Here is a 22856-nt window from a genome sequence, read left to right on the forward strand (position 1 = left end):
GAATGTGTGTCGATTACCGGGATTTGAATAGAGCGAGTCCGAAAGATGATTTCCCATTACCTCACATTGATGTATTGGTTGATAATACGGCTCAATCCTCGGTTTTCTCTTTCATGGATGGTTTCTCTGGATATAATCAGATTAAGATGGCGCCAGAAGACATGGAAAAGACGACATTCATTACACCTTGGGGCACGTTCTGCTATAAGGTAATGCCATTTGGGCTGAAGAATGCCAGTGCTACCTATCAAAGGGCTATGACGACTCTCTTTCATGACATGATGCACAAAGAGATTGAAATGTACGTGGATGATATGATTGCGAAGTCGCAGACAGAAGAGGAGCACCTGGTCAATTTGCAGAAGCTGTTTGACAGATTGAGAAAGTTCAAACTGAGGCTGAATCCAAACAAGTGTACGTTTGGTGTGAGATCGGGGAAGCTGTTAGGCTTCATTGTCAGTGAGAAAGGGATTGAGGTTGATCCAGCGAAAGTCAAAGCTATTCGAGAAATGCCTGAACCGAAAACAGAAAAGCAGGTTCGTGGGTTTTTAGGGAGATTGAATTACATTGCAAGGTTTGTATCTCACCTAACTGCCATCTGTGAACCAATATTCAAGTTGATAAGAAAGAATCAAGCAACTAAGGTGGAATGGTGACTGTCAGAAAGCTTTTGACAAGATAAAAGAGTATTTACAAAAACCTCCAATCCTTACTCCTCCAGTTCCTGGGAGACCACTGATAATGTACCTATCAGTGACTGAGAATTCGATGGGGTGTGTATGGTCGAAAAGAGCATGCCATATACTACCTTAGCAAAAAGTTTACCGACTGTGAAATCAAATATTCGCAGCTCGAGAAAACTTGTTGTGCTTTGGCCTGGGCTGCTCGCCGACTGAGGCAGTATATGTTGAACCATACTACCTTATTGATTTCTAAGATGGATCCAGTAAAGTACATCTTTGAGAAGCCGGCTCTCACCGGACGTGTTGCTCGTTGGCAGATGATTTTAACAGAATATGATATCCAATACACGTCGCAGAAGGCCATCAAAGGTAGTATTCTGTCAGACTACCTCGCCGAGCAACCGATTGAGGATTATCAGCCGATGATGTTTGAATTCCCTGATGAAGACATCATGTATTTGAAGATGAAAGATTGTGAAGAGCCTCTTGTCGAGGAAGGACCGGATCCTGATGACAAGTGGACATTGATGTTCGATGGGGCTGTGAATGTGAATGGTAACGGTGTTGGTGCAGTGCTTATCAATCCAAAAGGGGCTCATATACCTTTTTCTGCTAGATTGACTTTCGACGTCACCAACAATGAAGCTGAGTATGAGGCTTGTATCATGGGGATAGAAGAAGCCATCGATCTGAGGATCAAAACTCTTGACATTTTTGGAGATTCAGCTCTAGTGATTAATCAGGTTAATGGAGATTGGAATACCAATCAGCCGCATTTGATTCCTTACAGAGATTACACCAGAAGAATACTGACGTTCTTCAAAAAGGTGAAGTTGTATCATGTCCCCCGGGATGAGAATCAAATGGTTGATGCTTTGGCTACTTTATCTTCTATGATCAAAGTTCATTGGTGGAATCATGTGCCATATGTTGCGGTGAATCGACTCGAGAGGCCTGCGTATGTGTTTGCAGCCGAGTCTGTTGTTGATGAGAAGTCGTGGTACTATGACATCAAGAACTTCCTCAAGAGCCAGGAGTATCCTGAAGGTGTGTCAAAGAATGACAAGAAAACCCTGAGAAGGTTAGCTGGAAGCTTTTATTTGAATCAGGATGATGTGTTGTATAAGAGAAACTTTGACATGGTTCTGCTCAGATGCATGGATAGACACGAAGCAGACATGTTGATGCAGGAAGTGCATGAGGGTTCGTTTGGTACCCATGCTGGTGGTCATGCAATGTCAAAGAAATTGTTAAGAGTCGGTTATTACTGGATGACTATGGAATCCGATTGTTTCAAGTACGCTCGGAAGTGCCATAAGTGTCAAATCTATGCTGATAAGGTGCATGTACCACCAAGCCCTCTGAATGTCATGAACTCGCCTTGGCCGTTCGCCATGTGGGGCATTGACATGATTGGGAAGATTGAGCCCACTGCTTCTAATGGACATCGCTTCATCCTGGTTGCGATTGACTACTTCACCAAGTGGGTGGAAGCAGCTTCCTATGCTAATGTTACCAAACAAGTGGTTGCCCGGTTCATCAAGAAGGAAATCATTTGTCGTTATGGGGTTCCTGAGAGAATCATCACTGATAATGGTTCGAATCTCAATAACAAGATGATGAAAGAGCTTTGCAAAGATTTCAAGATTGAACATCACAATTCTTCTCCTTACAGACCGAAGATGAACGGTGCTGTAGAGGCGGCAAACAAGAATATCAAGAAGATTGTGCAGAAGATGGTCGTGACGTACAAAGATTGGCATGAGATGCTGCCTTTCGCTTTGCATGGGTACCATACTTCAGTACGTACGTCGACCGGGGCAACCCCGTACTCCCTTGTGTATGGTATGGAAGTTGTCCTACCAGTTGAGGTGGAGATTCCTTCTCTGAGAGTATTGTTAGATGTCAAGCTGGACGAAGCCGAGTGGATTCGAACAAGGTTTAACGAGTTGAGCCTTATTGAAGAGAGACGACTAGCAGCTGTGTGCCATGGGCAGTTGTATCAGAGAAGGATGAAGAGAGCCTTTGATCAGAAAGTGCGTCCTCGAAGCTATCAAACTGGTGATCTAGTTTTGAAGAGGATCCTTCCTCCCGGTACGGATAACAAGGGCAAGTGGACTGCTAATTATGAAGGTCCATATGTTGTGAAGAAGGTTTTCTCCGGTGGAGCCTTGATGCTTACAACTATGGATGGTGAAGATTTCCCGTCCCCTGTTAACTCAGATGTAGTCAAAAAATACTTCGCGTAAATTGACCCGCTGGACAAAATGAATAAAAGAGTCCAGGCAAAGAAGGGCATCCCGGCGAACCAAAAAATTGAAAGAAAAGGTTCGGGCAAAAATTAGGGATAAAATGAAAAAACTGTACACCCGGTAAGTCGAAAACCCGCAAGGGCGGCTTAGGCAAAAATGGGTATCCCGGTGGATTGAAAACCCGAAAGGGCGATCCATGTAACACCCCGATAAAAATAAGATAATTATTTAATTTAAGTTAATATTATATTTATTAATTTAATTAAAATAATTGGAATTATTGGATTATTATTATTATTATTATTGGAATAATAATTATTGGAAAATATATAAGTTGGAAATAAGGAAAAAGAGTTCCATTTTTTGGTAAAGAGGGTTTTACGTGAAAAGCAGAGAAGCGGCTGAAAAGAGGAAAAGGGCAAAGAGCAGAGCAAGAGGAAGAAGGTTGGAGAAGAGAAAAGCTTGAAGCTTAAAGATTCGCCGGATTAATTCAGGTAAGGGGGGTTTATCGTCGTTTAATGGGTATTATAGATTAACATGTAATGGGTAGTGATAAACCGTTGAATTGACCCTAATTGGGATGATGAGTGCTGAAAATTTGTGATGAATAAACTGTGTTTAAGCTGTGATTGAATCGGTAATTGTGTGAGTCGTGATTCCCCGAGCGTATCGCTTTTTACGGAACTGGAATCGGAGGTCCGGAAGTCCTCCAACGGCGGAAAATGCGGAGAATTCTGCATTCTGCTTCGTGTTAGCGCAGGAACAGCTTTTTGTCTTGCGTTAACCGGTTAACCCAGGGCGTTAATCGGTTAACACTGTTGTGAGTTGTGGAAATATTGCTGTTCTGTCTGCGTTAACCGGTTAACCCAGGGCGTTAACCGGTTAACACTGTTGAGTTTTGCCAGAAAGCGTGTTCTGTCTGCGTTAACCGGTTAACCCAGGGCGTTAACCGGTTAACACTGTGGGAAAAGAGAAAAAAATTGATAATTGAATCTTGTGTACGTTTTGGAATGGAATTATATAGTACTTAGTTTATGTCAAAGTTGATTATAAGTTGATTATGTTGAAAACATTGTTGTGTTGCTATTATTATCCTGTTGTCGGAATTTAAAGTCGTGTATGTCAAAGTTGATTATAAGTTGATTATGTTGAAGACATTGTTGTGTTGCTATTGTTATCATGTTGTCGGAATTCATATGCATTAAGTCGGAGGCCTCGTTAAATTGGCCTGGATTGGCAAAAGTTGAAAGTTGAAGGCTTAAGCCTTGATGCCTCGTTAAATTGGCAAATTTTAAGTTGGGAGTTTTACTCCAAATGGTACCACATGCATGACGAGTCGAGTCTCATTAGAGTTGCATTTTGTTGGTTTGTTGTATGAGTATTTAATTTAATTGAGCAGTGGTGCTTGTGTTGATATTGAGTATGACGTTTGAGTGGATGTGCCGTTACTGAATGTGTGATGTGATTAGGGTGATTAATGTGTCAAATTACTTAACATGACATGATATTTTATAATGCTTTTTATATCGATTGAGGAACTCACCCTTACAACTATTTTTCAGGTAACGAGCAGTGATTGAGTAGAAGCTAGTGCTTGGAGTCTAGTGTAGTCTCCTTAGTGGGTCATGCTCTGATAGATGTAACATCGGGACGGGATGTTTTACCTTGTTGAATAATTCTCATGTAATGTGTTACATGTGTTGAATGATCGATTTGATCTCTATCCGCTGCGTATTTTGCAATGCTTTATGTTTTGATATAATAAAAGAGCATGACAGTTATTATGATGAATGGTGTGAAATGATTGTGTGACACCCTTAATTGCGTATTACTCTGATTGATATATTGTTATTCTAATTAAATATTTGGGGAATTTTAGAAGGGTGTTACAATCCAGGCAAAAGAGGGATTAAAGCGAAGACTACAGTCTGAGTTATCTGTACTTCATCGCGCTTCGTCATCTGCCATCTCCAAAGATGTGATCGGTCCAGTCATTCTTCTCAGAAAGCAAGGAAGTTGGGAGGAAAACTGATGATCTGTGAGTTATAACAGAATTGGGAAATAGTGGATGCCGTGTTCACATTGCCATTAGGATAGATTTTTCCTTTTGTGCGCAATTACCTCTTTCTAGGAATTGCTTCCCGATGTATTCGCCTTTTCAGGCCCATTTTCAATCAAAAAAAGTCGCCATTCAGATAAATTGCTCTCTTGTTTTTATTTTACTGTTTTGTTTGCAAAAACGTCCGAATTTTTTATAAACATTGCATATAAAAACATGAAGGCTAGACAATAACGTGCAGAAAGATAAAACATTTGAAAATCATTTTGAATGTTGAGGACACTTGAGCGTATCTTGTCCATGCAACCCCTGGGGCATGTTTGTAGTGCTGTTTTGCAGGTTGTTACCTTTTGATTCTTGGCTGAAGCAGATAAGCCACGGTTGATTCCTCAGCAGTGTGAGAGGATGGGGTGTTCCCCAGCAGATAAGGCAAGTTTGAGACTTGTCTCTCCAGCATTTGTTGAGATCATGATCAGAATTTCCCTAGTTGAGTTCCCAGCTGAGTTTGAAGATGGATTATTCCCACTGAGATGGAGGGATGTTGTATCCCCAGTAAGGGTATCAGTGGAGTAATTATATTCCCTAGCAGTCTGGTTTGAAGTACTGTTATCCCGGCATGGTCGTGAACGCTTACCCCCGGCGGGGTCGTGGATGTCTATCCCCAGCGTAGTCTGGTATATTATTTCCCCACCATAGTTATGCTTTTCCTCAGCGGAGTGGTGAATGCTCTCCCCATCAGGGTTGTGAAGGTTTCCCCTAGCAGATCTCCCGAGCAGAGGTGTGTTGATGGTTTTCCCCAGCAGGTTCCCCGAGTGGATCAGGTTCGGTGAAAATTATCTCCAGCAGAGTTTATCCTACTTGTGGATGGGATGGGCTCTCCCGAGTGAAGTCGCATTGATTCTGTCCCAAGCGGAGTCCCCGAGTGGATTGGGATCCTTTCCCCGGCAGCGGTGCTATTCCTCAGCATGAGTGAGAAGTCGGTGCTCTCCCCGCAGAGTATTCCTCAGACAGAGTCTCCCCGCAGAGTTGGAGTATCTGATCAGTTGGCTCCCCAGCCTGAGTTCATCATTTTGCATTTGCATGTAGTAATCATTGCATCCTCAAATGCGTAGAATTTCAATTCAATATGGAGCATTATGCGATAGAAAATTCAAACATATGCATTCATATGCCCGACCTAATCAGACCATATCCCCGAAAGAGGCGGATCATTGTTCAACATCTGTACGACACATTTGCTACAGTTGCTCCTGACAGCATTCAGGATTGATAATTCCCCCCAGAGGTTTATTTCCTCACCCCCAGTGAAAGGAAAGTTTGACTCCCCAGTGAGATCCCCAGCAAGTGGTCAACCTTGCCTCAACATATGTAGATGTCATCCTTGCGATACCCGTGAGTGTCGTGGTTGTCCCCACGTGGGTCCTTCCTTTTGGTGTCCGTAGACATCATCTTTCGATGTTCGTAACATCCTCGTTCCGTCCTCCCAGTTCATCCGTTGATGTCTGGTCACCTCTCCGTTGGTGTCGATAAAAGATGCTTGGAATATTCTCAAAACCACTCATGAAGGCACCTCTAGAGTGAATATTTCTAGATTGCAGCTGCTCACTACCAAGTTTGAAAATTTGAGGATGAAAGAAGATGAAAATATTCATGACTTTCATATGAATATCCTTGAAATTGCTAATGCCTCAGGAGCTCTGGGTGAGAAGATGTCAGATGAAAAACTAGTGAGGAAAATAGTCAGGTCACTTCCCAAGAGATTTGCCATGAAAGTGACAGCCATAGAAGAATCTCAAGACATTTGAAATATGAGAGTGGATGAGCTAACTGGATCCCTCCAAACATTTGAGTTGGGAATGTGTGATGGATCTGAAAAGAAAGTCAAAAGCATAGCCTTCATGTCAAACACTGAAGATAAAGAGGAAGAAAGTGGTCAAGATACTGATGTAGATTTGGCAAATGATGTAGCATTAATAGGGAGACAGTTCAACAAACTTCTGAAAAAGATGGATGTAAGGTCTAAGCCTAATGTCAAGAACATCTCATATGACATCAGTAGGTCCAATGATGCTGGAAGAAGAACAAGGTCTGATGAAAAGTCCAAACAAGGAAAAGGAGTTCAGTGCCATGAATGTGATGGGTATGGACACATTAAAGCTGAATGTGGGACCTACCTCAAGAAATAGAAGAAGAGTCTTGCTGCTACTTGGTCTGATGAAAGTGAAACAGAAGGAGAGTCTGCAAATCTTGTGACTTCCTTGACTGGAAGATGGGGTTCTGATGAAGACTCAAGTGATGATGAAGTAACCTTTGATGAGTTAGCAACTACCTACAGAAAGTTGTGTCACAGAAGTGAAGAAGTGTGTCAACAAGTGGAAAGTCAGAAGAAATTGATAACATAACTGGAGGATGAGAAGACAAAACACTTGGAAACCATCTCTAAGTTGAAGACTGAAGCAGTGTTCTTGAAGTCCAAATTGGATGAGATGACAAAGTATGTCAGAATGCTAAACAATGGATCTGACACCTTAGACAAAATTCTCCAGATTGGAAAAATGGCAGGAGACAAGTCTGGCCTTGGGTTCAATAAATCCAAACCTGAGTGTAGCCACACTGGTAGCAAACCAAAGATGTCACATCATGTGTCACAACATCTTAAGGAAAGACAACATAAAGGAAAACACCAAAGATGGAGATGTCATTACTGTGGAAAATTTGGCCACATAAAACCATTCTGCTTTAAGTTGTATGGCTATCCTAGTCCTTCTCAATATCAACCTAGACCTAAACACCACATCCCTATCAACAAAAAACAATGGGTTCCTAGGATTGGTGCTACTAACCTGATAGCTTACACTTCCTTCAGAGTTTCAGCCAAAGAAGACTGGTATTTTGACACTGGATGCTCCAGACACATGACTGGAAGCAAAAACATGCTAATTGACCTTCATCCTCATGCCACCAACTATATAACCTTTGGTGATGGAGCAAAGGGTGAAATCAATGGGATTGGAAAGCTAAACTGCCCTGGAGTCCCTAACCTTGACAATGTGCTACTTGTTAATGGACTGACTGCAAACCTAATCAGCATCAGTCAACTATGTGACCAAGGTCTAAATGTAAACTTCACAAAAACTGAATGTCTGATTACTAATAAAGAAAATAAGTGATCATGAAAGGAGTCAGGTCTAAGGACAACTGTTATATGTGGAGTTCTCAAGAAACTGGTTATTCATCAATGTGTACTTTAGCCAAAGAAGAAGAAGTGAAGCTATGGCATCAAAAATTGGGCCATCTACATCTTAAAGGAATGAAGAGGATTATATTTGTTGAAGCTGTCAGAGGAATCCCAAACTTAAAGATTGATGAAGGAAGAGTTTGTGGGGAGTGTCAGATTGGAAAACAGACAAGGATGTCACACCCGAAGCTCAGACATGACACCACTTCCAAAGTACTGGAACTCCTCCATATGGATTTGATGGGACCCATGCAAGTGTAAAGCCTTGGTGGGAAAAAGTTTGCTTATGTGGTGGTGGATGACTTCTCCAGATACACCTGGGTCAATTTTATAAGGGAAAAATATGATGTATTTGAGGTATTCAAAGATCTTTGCCTAAGACTTCAAAGAGAAAAAGAAAGTCAGGTTATCATAATCAGAAGTGATCATGGGAAAGAATTTGAGAACAACAAATTTGCTGGATTCTATGCATCTGAAGGAATTAGTCATGAGCTCTCATCTCCCATTACCCCTCAGCAAAATGGTATGGTAGAAAGGAAAAATAGAACTCTCCAAGAATCTGTCAGAGCTATGATTCATGCTAAGAAATTGCCCTACCACTTCTGGGCTGAAGCTATGAACACAACCTACTATATTCACAACAGAGTAAACTTGAAGAATGGGACTCCTACTACTTTATATGAAGTCTGGAAAGGAAGAAGACCTACTGTCAAATACTTCCATATTTTTGGTAGTAAATGTTATATCTTGACTGATCGTGAACAAAGAAGGAAGATGGATCCCAAGTGTGATGTAGGAACATTTCTGGGCTAGTCAACAGACTGATGTCACAGACGATGTTGAGACATCTCTAAATGATCCCCCAGCTGATTTCCCAGACAAATGTAATGAGAGTAAACTCACTCAAGCTGAACCTGAAGCTGACAAAATTAATAAGGGACCCTCTATCAGAATTCAGAAGGATCATCCTAAAGATCTCATTATAGGAGACCCAAATAAAGGGGTCACAACTAGATCAAGGGAAGTGATCTCACATGGTTGTTTTGTGTCCAAGATTGAGCCTAGGAATGTTAAGGAAGCCTTAACTGATGAATTTTGGATCAATGCCATGCAGGAGGAGTTAGGCCAATTCAAGAGAAATGAAGTGTGGGAACTGGTTCCAAGACCTGAAGGAATAAATGTTATTGGAACAAAGTGGGTTTACAAGAATAAATCTGATGAACAAGGGGTGGTTACTAAAAATAAAGCAAGATTAGTAGCACAAGGATACACTCAAGTTGAAGGAGTTGACTTTGATGAAACATTTGCCCCTGTAGCTCGCCTTGAGTCCATTAGACTATTGCTTGGAGTGGCATGTATTCTGAAGTTTAAACTGTTCCAAATGGATGTAAAAAGTGCCTTCTTGAATGGTTACTTAAATGAGTAAGTGTATGTTCAACAACCTAAAGGGTTTAGAGATCCAAATCTTCCAAAGCATGTGTATAAGTTGAAGAAAGCCCTCTATGGTTTGAAACAAGCTCCTAGGGCTTGGTATGATAGACTCACAGTGTTTCTCATTGACAATGGATACAGGAAGGGAGGCATTGATAAGACTTATTTGTTAAGAATTAAGGAGGAAAACTCATGGTGGCTCAAATATATATGGATGATATTGTGTTTGGTGGGATGTCAGATAAGATGGTCGAACATTTTGTTAAACAAATGCAGTTTGAATTTGAAATGAGCCTTGTTGGAGAGCTGACCTATTTTCTTGGGCTACAAGTCAAGCAAATGGAAGATTCTATCTTTCTATCTCAAAGCAAATATGCCAAAAACATTGTTAAGAAGTTTGGCATGGAGAATGCAAATCATAAAAGGACACCTGCTCCTACTCATCTGAAAGTCTCTAGAGATGAAAATGGTGTTAGTGTAGATCAAAGTCTCTACAGAAGCATGATAGGGAGTCTACTATATCTCATAGCAAGCAGACCTGACATTGCTTTTGTTGTAGGTGTTTGTGCTAGATATCAAGCTGAACCAAAATTCAGTCACATAAACCAAGTGAAAAGGATACTGAAATATGTCAATGGCACCAGTGACTATGGGATGTTGTACACTCATGGATCTGGATCTGTGCTGACTGGATACTATGATGCTGATTGGGCTGGAAGTGCTGATGATAGGAAAAGCACATCAGGAGGAGGCTTCTTCTTGGGGAATAACTTAATATCATGGTTTAGTAAGAAACAAAATTGTGTGTCTCTGTCCACTGCTGAAGCTGAATACATAGCAGTTGGAAGTAGTTGTTCTCAACTTGTTTGGATGAAACAGATGCTGACTGAATACAATGTCACGCAAGATGTCATGACATTGTACTGTGACAACCTGAGTTCTATAAATATTTCTAAGAATCCTATTCAGCACAGCAGGACAAAATATATTGATATTCGTCATCATTTTATTAGAGAACTAGTGGAAGATAAAATCATAGCCCTTGAGCACGTTGCTACTGAAATGCAGTTAGTTGATATATTTACAAAGGCTTTGGATGCTAATCAATTTGAATGTCTAAGAGGGAAATTAGGGATTTGTATCTCTGAGAATTTGTAGCAATTAATTTGGAGTGGAAAAGGTAATAAAAATATTGTCTGCCCACTTAAAATAAAGGGCCCCATTTATGGTAAATCATCACCTAGTATTGGAACTTCCATCTATTGCCTTTTCACACGCAACCTCTACTCAAACATTTCCACCTTCCTTCGACTTCATCAAACTTCTCTGCTAGGGCAACAAAAACCTTTCCACAAGAACAACAAGATGTCACAACATCCAACACCATCTGGTTCTAAAACTATCAAACCTACTCACAAGGATATAACGCCCTCTATGGACTTTCTTGATGAAGATATTTTAGACGTGATTCCCCTGTCTGTCATTCCAGGAGAAGCTACTGACTCCACCCATCCCATGGATGCATCTTCCACTTCATGCCCTACTCAAGGTAACAGTTCTAATATCCCTTCCACCTCTACTCATACCCCTAGCTCTAAGGACGACATGCATCACACCGATCGTGTCATAAGAAACCTTGTCACGAGAATCCTCAATGAAGGACACTCTGTAAAGGGAGTTTCTACACCTCTATCAAGAAGGGACCCCTCTCCTAAGGTTGGACCTCACAATGAGAAGGACGATGATTCCTCTAGGTATGAAAAAGATATAGATGCTGAAGGTTTGTGCTCTTTGGGGCAAACTTTGTCTGGTAAGAAATATGTGGCATCACCTACTGCCAATGCTTCACAGTCTATGAAGCATGATTCTGCAAAGAAGGTGATTGACCTAGAAGTTGATAGTTCGGATGATCAAGATGATAGCTTGCTTCATCACTTGAAGCCTAGTGTGGCTAAGAGGATGAAAACTAGAAAGGGTAGGTCTGTATCTAAAATGATGTCAGCCAAAACTGGTAAGAAGGCTACTGATGTAGGCCCTTCAAAGTCTTGGAGCAAAGTTGAGGTAAAGAAGAGGAAAGTGAGAGAAATTTCTGACTCATATGAAGATATTGAAGAAGATGTACCTGACATCTCCCCTGTCAAGAGGACAACTCTTAGGAAATCCCCTATAAAAGTTGTTGTTGTACACCTGGACAATATTTCTTTCCATCTTGAAGATGGAGCAGCAAAATAGAAGTTTGTAATCCAAAGAAGGGTGGCGGTGGAGAGAGAATTGGGCAAGGATGCTGTGGAGGTCAAAGAGGTCATGGACCTGATTAAAACTGTTGGATTAATGAAAACTGTTGCTGGGTTATCTCAGTGTTATGAAGGACTGGTGAAAGAATTTATGGTCAACATCCCTGAAGACATTGCTGATAAAAACAGCAAGAAGTTTTGTAAAGTGTTTGTAAGAGGGAAGTGTATCACTTTTTCTCCAACTATGATTAATAAGTTTCTAGGAAGAGGAACAGAAGGTGCATGTGAACTGGAAGCCACATACAATGAGGTCTATAGGGAAATAACTGCAAGACAGGTCAAGGAGTGTCTGAGTAAGAAACATCTCCCTGCTGGGAAGCTGACTGTGGAATATGCTATTCTGCACAAGATAGGGTCAGCAAATTGGGTGCCTACCAATCACATCTCTACAATTTCAAATGCCCTTGGAAGGTTCATCTTTGCTGTTGGAACCAAGCTGAAATTTGATTATGGTAGATTTATGTTTGAACAAATTCTCTAACATGCTTCTACAAATGTAGTGAAGCTTCCCATAGCTTTTCCCTCAATGATTTGTGGGATTATCCTAAGCCAACAACCTGGAATTCTGAGCACAAGTGATCTTCCTAGTAGAAGAAAACCTCCTCTATCAGTTCATTACAAATTGTTTGAAGGAAGTCATGTTGAGTACATTTTCATGACATTTGCTGTGAAGAAGCCAACCTCAAAAGGTGGCCTTGTTGCTGAGCTGAAAGAAACTTGTAAGGAATTGGATACTGGGATAAGGGTAGCAAAATCCAGGAAGGAAGCTTTGGAGGCTCTGATTGAAAGCTTGGAGCAAGCTGAAAGAGAGAATGTTGGACAGGCCAAGGAAAGAGAAGCCCAAACCTCTAGTGAGAGGTCTGAATCTAAAGATGAAACAAGTGGCAGTTCTGGTTCTGATGCCGATGAAGATGCAAGCTCCTCTGACTAGTTTTGTTGAAGTTGTCCCCCACTCTTCTGATGATATGCTGTGATGGATGTTCTGGTGTTTATTTTGGTAGTCATGTTCTGCTACCTTGATGTATTTTTTTCTGGGTTCTTTTTGGTTTCTCTGGATTTTTATCTCAGCTTGTATAATTGTGTGTGTTCTGGGATCTGTAACACTTAACAATTTGCTTTGACTTTCTGTGTGACATTCTGTTTGACCAATAGACATTAATTTTGTCTCGTTGGTCTCTTTGGTCTCTTTTGGGTAAAAAGGGGGAGAAGTAGCTAAAGTAGCTATGTTATACTATAAAGAGATGACAGGTGATGTTGAAGAGGATGTATGTTGGAGATAATCTATTTAGGACAGATGATGTTGAAGATGATGTATGTTGGAGGTAATCTGTTTAGTACAGGTGATTTGAAGGTAATGTTATATGAGGAGTGTATGTTACATGTGAGGATAAAGAGGAGAAGTGTTCTGTCTGTGTTGAGAAGACTGAGGGCGAGGTGGAGCACAAGCGCATGTGTGTTTAATATGTGTTTACTAGTTGCTATTTTAGCTAGTAATGTGTGTTTTATTACTTCTGCTGCTAAACTGATGATGTGATTATTCTCTTGCGAAACAAATGGTCTGATGTATGTTTTAGCCAAAATTTGCCAAAGGGGGAGTTTAATGGTTCTATGTGTTGGCATCAATTTTGGTAAAACCTAGAGTTTTCATAAGTTGTCACAAGTGTTTTATTTACATGAGATAACAGGTTCCTGCAGGGTGTTTAAAATGTGGTTGTGCAGGATTTTGCTGAGATGTCAGACCTGATGTCAAGACATCTGTATACAGAACATTTAGTCTGAATGTTATGTATTTTGTGATTGCGCTTTTTATGCTAATCTATGTGTGACTGATGTGAAGATTGAATGCGCCATTCAATCATTAATTAAAACCAGATTGACTTATTTTCTAACAAGATATGATCAGCTGTCATAAAAAGATACGAATGGAAAATAGTTTTAGGGTTTTATGATGTCCAAGCCCAGCCAAACACTTCTATATAAAGGGCATGGAAAACCTGGTTTTAACACACAAGAAATAACGAACGAAATAGTGAGAGAGAATAAGGGTTTTAGTCTTGTGTGGTCGTGTGTATTGTGAGCCATTCATTCATCCATAAATGATTGAATTGGACTGACTTTTGAGTTGTAATTTGTCCACTCTAAGCTTTGAAGCATGAGTGTGTGTTTACTTGGTTGAAGCTTTTAAGCAAGATCAAGTATGTGTTCTTGATGAGTGTCTTCTTTCATTGTAATATTTGTTTTTACATCACTACTGTGATTGAGGGGGAGTGAGTAGGATCTCATATCTAAGATTTCTTAGATAGAAGTCACACGGGTAGAAATTAGGTGAAAAGACTGTAACTTGAAGTTGTTTACTGAGAGTCTTGGAACTAATTTTGTTTAGTGGATTTCCTTCCTAGCTTGGTAGCCCCCAGACGTAGGTGAGTTTGCACCGAACTGGGTTAACAATTACTTGTGTCACTTGTATTACTGTTCTTTATCTTTTATCCTGTTCATATTGTTCAGATATTAGTGTCGTGACATTACCTTCGACATCTCATATCTGATACCAGAATTTCACCATTTTCAGAATAAAACAAAAAGTAAAAATAAAAAATCATAGATGTGGATGAATAGAATTATATTTTATTGATGATCAAATTTGAAAATGCCCAAACAATGTTCACTTCTCCCTTAGGCATAGGAGAAGGATTTTTAAAAACAAATAAAAGCAATTACTTAGATTGATGCATAATAACAGGAATGTCAACAGCAGTCCAATTGTTGCAAGCTTTTCCATACATCACAAAATTGGTGCAGTCTTCATATTCATCATCCTCTAGCACCACAACTAATTGTTGTTCATTACCATAAATGAACCCTCCGCTATGGAAACTGGGTTGCACATCTTCAGATTTAATCACAGATAAAGCTTGTTGGAAACCCAAACCGGCTCTGCTCTTGTTATCGGAGACCTCTACCATCTGTCCCCATTGATCAGACTGACCCTTTTCAACAATCTTTTTTGCATCTTAGAATGAGGACATGGGTTCCCCAACTCTCTTTTCTTTAGTAATAGATAAGGCTTGGAACAGAGTTCCAACCTCATCGTCATCTTCTACAGAATAGAAAAATGACAGGTGGCTGACCAACAATGCCTTCTCCCCGCCAACAATAACCAACTTCCCATTCTTGACAAACTTCAACTTTTGATGCAACATTGAAGTAACAACTCCTGCCTCATGAATGGATGGCCTTCCCGATAGACAACTATAGGGCGGGTGGATATCCATTACTTGAAAAGTAATTTGGAAGTCACTCATACCTATCTTCATTGGAAGGTCCACTTCGCCAATTACAGTCTTATGCAAACCGTCAAAAGCTTTGATGATCACGCCATTATACCTCATAGGATCTCCTTGGTATGACAACCTGGAAAGAGTTGACTTTGGAAGTACGTTCAAAGAAGATTCGGTGTCTACCAATACATTGTACAGAGCGTCATCTTTGCAATTCATCCAAATGTGTAGAGCCAAATTATGATTTCTACCCTCCTCTGGGAGTTCTTCATCACAGAAACTGAGATTATTGCAGGAAGTGATGTTAGCTACAATATGATCAAACTGATCCACCGTAACATCATGTTCCACGTAAGCTTGCTCTAGAACTTTATGCAGTCCTTCTCTGTGCGCTTTTGAATTCATTAAGAGAGACAGTACTGAAATCTTGTAGGGAGTTTGGAGCAACTGCTCCACCATATTGAACTCACTCCTCTTTATCAATTTGAGCACCTCATCATCATTTCTAGGCTTCAAACCACTGGATTCACCAGACTGACACTTTGGAACACTAGCAGATTCTACCACAGGCGCATCAACCTTCTTGCTAACAGATAAATCTTCCATATTCTTTGGAAATATCGGCCCAAAGACAGGACCATTATGGGTCACCTTAGTAACATCAGCTATGCTCACAACAGAACTGGTCGTAGGCAAAGGAACCTCTTGAGCCTTCTCCAACATGGTAGCATTATACTGATATGGGACAGCCTTATCGGATGCATACGGGACATGGCCCGCTAACCGTATAACCAACGGCGATACCGATATGTTGCTGATGTTATTACTGCCACTGTTGTCATACTGAATCACCACTCTCTTAGGAGTTTTGAAAACCGGGACTATAATGTTGACATCGTCATCTACATGACGGGACTGAACAATCTGAATTAAACCTTCATCCATCAACCTCTGGATGTCTCTCTTCACAACCATACAACCTCTAGGTTTGACACTGCAAATAACACAACCAGCATGGTCATGCTCACAATCGCTAACCAAGTAAATATCCTTGTGCATCCTCACCAAGGACCTTCTAATGGAGCGTACATTAAATACCTTGAACTCACCAGGACAACCGTCATCCATATTAACAAATGAATTTCCATGGGAAGGTAGTGGGTTAACTTTGACATTTGGCGCACGGTCCTCAAAGGACATCATTCCACTCTTGACCAGCTTCTGGACTTCATATTTTAACGGGTAGCAGTTCTCGATATCATGACCGGGAGCTCCTTGATGAAAGGCACAACGGAGTTCCGGTTTATACAACCATGGAAGTGGTTCAGGAATTTGAGGAGGATTTCTTGGTTGCAACAGGTTCTTGAGAACCAACGAGGGATACAATTTTGCGTACATCATATGAATTGGGTCGAAAGAGACCTTCTTCCTCTTAAAATTTGATTGTTGTTGAAGATGATTGTTGGTATTGTTGTTGTTGTAGGTGTTTTTTCATTGTGGCGGCTGTTGTTGTTGACGTTGTTATTGTTGAATTGGTGTTGATTGATTGTTTGAAAATATTGGGATCACAGATGATACTTGATGATGGTGTTGACGGGGTGGTTGAATTTTTCTTACATGAGGCCTCCTCTTCCTCCCAACTGACATTGCATTAGCTTCACTCTCCTTCTCCTTACCAAAACTATTACCATATCTCTTGCTGGATGACACTTCCTCTTTAGATAACCGTCCCTCTCGGACACCTTCTTCTAGCCTCATCCCCATATTTACCATTTTGGTAAAATCACTGGGGGCACTGGCAATCATCCGCTCATAATAAAATAAGCTTAGGGTCTTGAGAAATTTTTTGGTCATCTTCTTCTCTTCCAAAGGAGGGGTAATCTGAGCAGTAAACTCCCTCTATCTTTGCGCATACTCTTTAAACGTCTCCTTCTCCTTTTGAGACAACGACCTCAACTGGTCCCTATCTGGATCCATATCAACACTATATTTGTACTATTTCACAAATGCTTCGTCCAAATCATTGAACGTGCGGATACTTGCACTATCCAATCCCATGTACCACCTTAGAGCGACACCGGTCAAACTGTCTTGAAAATAATGGATCAAAAACTGATCACTATCGGTTTGAGTAGACATCTTTCTGGCGTACGTTACCAGATGACTGAGTGGACATGTATTCCCCTTGTACTTTTCAAAGTCATGCACTTTGAATTTCACCAGGATTTTCACATTTGGAACCAAACAAAGTTCCGCAGTAGTCTTTCCAAACAAACCCTTACCCCTCAAAGTTTTCAACTCCTTATGCAGCTCAAGGAATTGGTCCTTCATCTCGTCCATCTTCTCATACACATCAGGGCCTTCAGACGGCTCAGAATGATAGATGGTGTCTTCCACATGGGGAAGAGTATGCACAACAGGCGGTGGTACAGACATGACCGGGCTACATGTCGGCATGGAAGCAAAGGTAGGCGTAAAACCTTCAGGCACAAAATTAGACAGCATTCCCCACGAGAATCCGGTAGGCATGTTGGGTGCATAGTGAGCAACAGTTGTAGGAATGGTAGAGGTAGCAACCTCGGAAATAACAGTTCTCTGAGGAGGAGGAGTTGCAGGCGTTGGAGAAGATTGGCTCTGAGCGGCTAACACTGACTCTATCATGGCAGTCAGACGGGCAATCTCATCCTTCAAATCTCTGTTCTCTTGCTCTAGATGCTACATAATCTTTGAGTGATTGGCACGGGTATTGTTTCGATGAGTCAGCTTGGCTGAAGCACAGAAGAAATGCCAATAAGACATCTGGCGAAAGATAAACTTGTTTATGCAAATGATGCATGAAATGCAATGCTTGATTGTTTTTATTTTTCAAGGAACCTACTATATTATTTGCAAATATATATATATATATATATATATATATATATATATATATATATATATATATATATATATATATATATATATATATATATATTCAACAATAATTACAACAATTTGATATGACCATAAAAATCTCTTTTATTTATATAATTGGAAGGATTACACTGAGTACAATTTCAGAAACCAAATGAAAAATACAAGGGAAAAGGAGATTAGTCATCCTAAGGATCCCTAACAACAACATCAGAAGATCTGGCGCCAGGCGCGTACTTCCTTCGAATGCGTCGGGTCTCGGTCTCAAAAGAAGCCTTCATCTGAGTCTTCTCGAGGACAAACTGGTCAACAGTCTTCTTCCAAGCAACGGAAGGCTGAGGCATACTAGAGGAATATGAAACCTCTGGTTCTCTCTGTCTCTTCGTTATTCAGTCTTCAAGTAGCCTAATGAGTGCATATTTATCCTTGGACTCAAGTTGCAACTCCTCATGCTTTCTGCTCAAAGCATGGAAACACTCTTCCCACATATCCTTCTCTTGCTTCATCTTGGCGAGCACGCCTTCCAACTCCTCTACATCTTGGTTAGGGAGATTTAATGGCTCAACCACAACCATAGACGTAGGTCTATCACAAGCATAAGGCATCTTCAACTCCAAAGCTCTCTTCTTCACCCAAAGAGTGTAAGCTTCCAAATCTACACAATTGCACAGACCAAGCTCGAATCTTCTTCTTCAAATGTTAGGTATCTTTACCCTCTTGATATAAAAGACCTTCTAACAAAGTTTTATTAGGTTTGTCTCTCAAGGGGAACCCAAGTTGACGACGATCCAAAGAAGAGTTGTAATTGATTCCTCCTTGTGTACGAATGAGAGGCACATTAGAGAATTTACCATAATAATCAATAATATCCAAACTGCTTAATAAAGGATCATACCAAACTATATCATCATTAGTGAAAGACATAAGTTTCTGAGACCCCGTAGACATTTTTTGTTCTCCACAAAAGCAGGCGTCGGAGGCAAGTGCGAAACAAACCACTTGTACAGAAGAGGAACACAACACACAATCGTTCCACCACCTTTAGAATTCCTTAGATGCAAAGAGAAATACATATCTCCTGACAAGGTAGGCACATGATTCCCAATCAGGAAGATTCTAATGGTGTTAACATGAACAAAACTGTCAATGTTAGGGAACAAGGTTAAACCATAGATGAGAAACACAAATATAGCTTCGAAAGCATCCACACTACCAACTTGAGCAAAGGCAGTAGCTTCCTTTATGAGGAACTCAGAAGTAAACCTAAACAATCCTCCTTTCTTCACCCAATGAGCCTTTATCTCAGACTTCTTCAAGTGAAGGGCTTCAGCAATAAGATGAGATCTGGGAATCTCTTTCAATCCACTAAAAGGAACTTTGTTAGAAACAGGTATCCCCAAGAGATGGGCATACTCCTCCAACGTAGGCACAAGCTGATAATCAGGAAAGGTGACGCAACGGTAGAAAGGATCATAAAACTGAACCAGTACACTCAAAAGTCCTTCAACCACATCAGCAGATAAAATAGACAGAAGCTTCCCATAATGTTGCTTGAAGTCGAAGAGATCTAATACAAAAGATGCTAGCTTCCTTAACTCTTTCAAATCTGGGCATCTGAAACTGTACTTCTTAGTGTTCCTTCGTCCGCAATCCATGGTCTAAAAATATTTGCAAATAAGACCTCAGTTCCTTGAAACTTTCGTGTGATGAATGGTATGATGCGCATGAATGCATGAATGCAACAATAACAAATAAGGGATCACACACAAGGCAAACAAAGGTCAAGGGATGAATCACGTCATTGTCAAGATCAATCATCCATTTTGGTGGATTATGGTTTTCACCTTATCAACACCCAAGTTCCATTGATATTGACAAGACTTGATTGGATCAACCAAGAATCAAGGGTTTGTTATGAGTCATGAGCATGGAGTTTGGGTAAGAACCATCCCAAAGGAGTGAACTAAGGATAACAACCTATAGATCATGTTTTATAAAGTTCCTAGAGTCTTAATTCCATCTATCAGATATTACAGGTTATGATGACTGACTCTTCAACCCATAAATGTTCTACACCTGAACAGTCTCCGCACTACGTCCTAAATAGGCCAAGAGGGGTTAAATGTTCTACGGTCCTCAGCTTCTCGGACCCCAAATCAGAGATAGTAATGCCTAACCACAAATAACTTGTGTGACATTCATAACTCCAAAAGGGTCTCCACTTAGTAGATGGGTCTCAAGCCAACTTGTTAAGGACTACTCCACACAAGTCGAACATGATTATACCATCCTCCTATCTTAATTGCACTCAAGTTCTGGTTAGAACTTATCTCACCACTCAGAGATCACCAAGCACAACAAATAGATTATATCATACAAACAAATATACATACATCAAATATACAGTTATATACACACAAAAAAGTAGGCTAAACCCACTAAAGACTACTCCCCAGCAGAGTCTCCAATTAATTTATGTAGTGGTAAATTCATGACCATCAAGCTATGGATAAGCTAGACGTCAATTAAACCAGAGTCGCCATCGCGCTTTTATTGTTTCCAAGGGAAAAGGGAAAAGTACGAACAAAACCAAAAGATAAAAAGTTTTCAAATCAAAACTAATAAAATGCTAGAGATTACAGGTAAGGGGGTTGGTTACACAGAGGGAATGTGTTAGCACCTAAAGTGTCCTAGGTACTCCTAGGGAGCCCTTTCTTGTGTGCATATGTGTTTTTGTACAAAATGATGTTTGCAATAAATAGAGTGGAGGGATGAGAAAATAATTCATTAATTATATTTTTGTGTTTGACAAGACCTTTGGACTTGTGCCTACGTACCAACATAAAAATGAGGGATCAAAACCTCATAATTCGTGGTATCAATTTCAAAATGAGTGAGTTGCTTTAAACAAAATTTATGTTTGAAAGAGGCACAAAAGGCCTAAAAAGTTTGGATGAGTGTTAGTTCTTTTTTTCTTTTGAAAATTTTAAGTCGAGTATTGTTAAGTTCATTTACAAGTTTATTTAAGAAAAGAAATTTGAAAAGGCAATGGTATAAGGCCAAAGGTTCTAATCTGCAATATGGTCTAAGTTTAGAAAACAAGCACAAGCAAAGAATATTTTAAAAGGAGGGAGAGATTTTGGAATTAAAGAAGTGGGAAGGAGAAGAAGAGACTAATCCTAAGCATAAATTTAAAAGTTGAGAGTTGGAAAGATCTGACCAATGGGCTGCAATCCAATAGACAAGAATGTCATATAGGAACCCAAATTTCCCTTGGACTTTAGATTCAAGCAACAATAAATATACAAATAGAAAGTTGAAGAGAAATGCATCATATAAAGATAGCCACATCCAAGCTTAGCAACTCCATGATCTTCTTTAAAATTTCCCATGTAACAGATGACTTCAAAGATGGAATTAGTTGCAGGTTCAAAATAACAGCTTCACAATGATCATATTGCAGATGAACTCAAATGGATCTTCAATTTTGTATCAGATGAAAGTTCATTTCAAAAGCACTTGGTTTCATGAAAGGTTGAATTGGCCTAGTCCTTTGCATAGGGAATATTGCCTAAATTCTAAGTCCAATAGTCTTAGATCAAACCAACAATCCGCACAAAATGTTTTTTAGGGTTTTTATTCTTATTATGTACATTAAGGTCAAAAGACCATACAAACATACGAATATATACAAACATTATATATCATAAAATATGGTCCAAGTGGACAAAGGGAAAATGACATTAAACTAAACAACTTGAATGGTATGAATAATGGAAAATGGATAAAGCTTAAAAAATTAAAGTGCATATAAATAAATGAATTGAAATTAAATGTTAGTTGTTAGTTGATTATAAGTTAGTATTGCTTTTGGTTTGGTTTTGTTTAAGTCATTCTTTGGAGAACACTCAACCCACTTATCACAAGCATGGATCCTTGAACCAATACATCTTCCAAAGGAAGGAAAAAAGGCAAAGTTTCCACACAATACCATGAAAGAGGGGAGACTTACAATCTCACTAACTAGAATGCTATGCCTTTTTGTGTCACAAATTTAGTGTTATGTTAAACAATCGTAATTGGACTTATGTAGAAGTCACAACTATTTGAGGTCGGGCAATATAATTTTGGTGTTAATGCATGTTAGAGACATAATATAATGGACCATGCTCATGAAACATACCACACACAAAAATAATATGCAAAATGGGGGACCTAATCTCATCCATACTTATGTTAATTTTGCAATCAACTAGCCTTAGGATATAAAGACATCATAGGTCCATGACATGGATGAATAAAGAAGGTAAATGAGATGAAGAAGGAGGGGGAATGGATTCAACACAAATTGGTCAAAGGAGGACTTTTACCAAATTAAGATCATTCATTCATTTTGGGATATGGAATGTGCATTCCATCAATCCCCTAAATCCAATGATCTTAACCTAGCAAAGTTAAATCAACCTTGACCAAGGCCCAACAACACAAGTCTAATTTACAAAGTCAATTAAAATGGCTCTACACAATTAATTTGGCATTTAAACAATTAAAAATAATGAAAATGTGCATTAAATTAAATTATGGTTGGTCAAATTCCTACAATCTCATCAAAACACCAAAGAAATTACCATGAGATTTATCATAGGTCAAACAAGGTCAAAGGACCTTGGAATTTTTTTTTCATAATTTTGAAAACTTAAAAGTGTTT

The sequence above is a fragment of the Lathyrus oleraceus genome, chromosome 3 (genome assembly GCF_024323335.1).
Source record: "Lathyrus oleraceus cultivar Zhongwan6 chromosome 3, CAAS_Psat_ZW6_1.0, whole genome shotgun sequence".
NCBI lineage: Eukaryota > Viridiplantae > Streptophyta > Magnoliopsida > Fabales > Fabaceae > Lathyrus > Lathyrus oleraceus.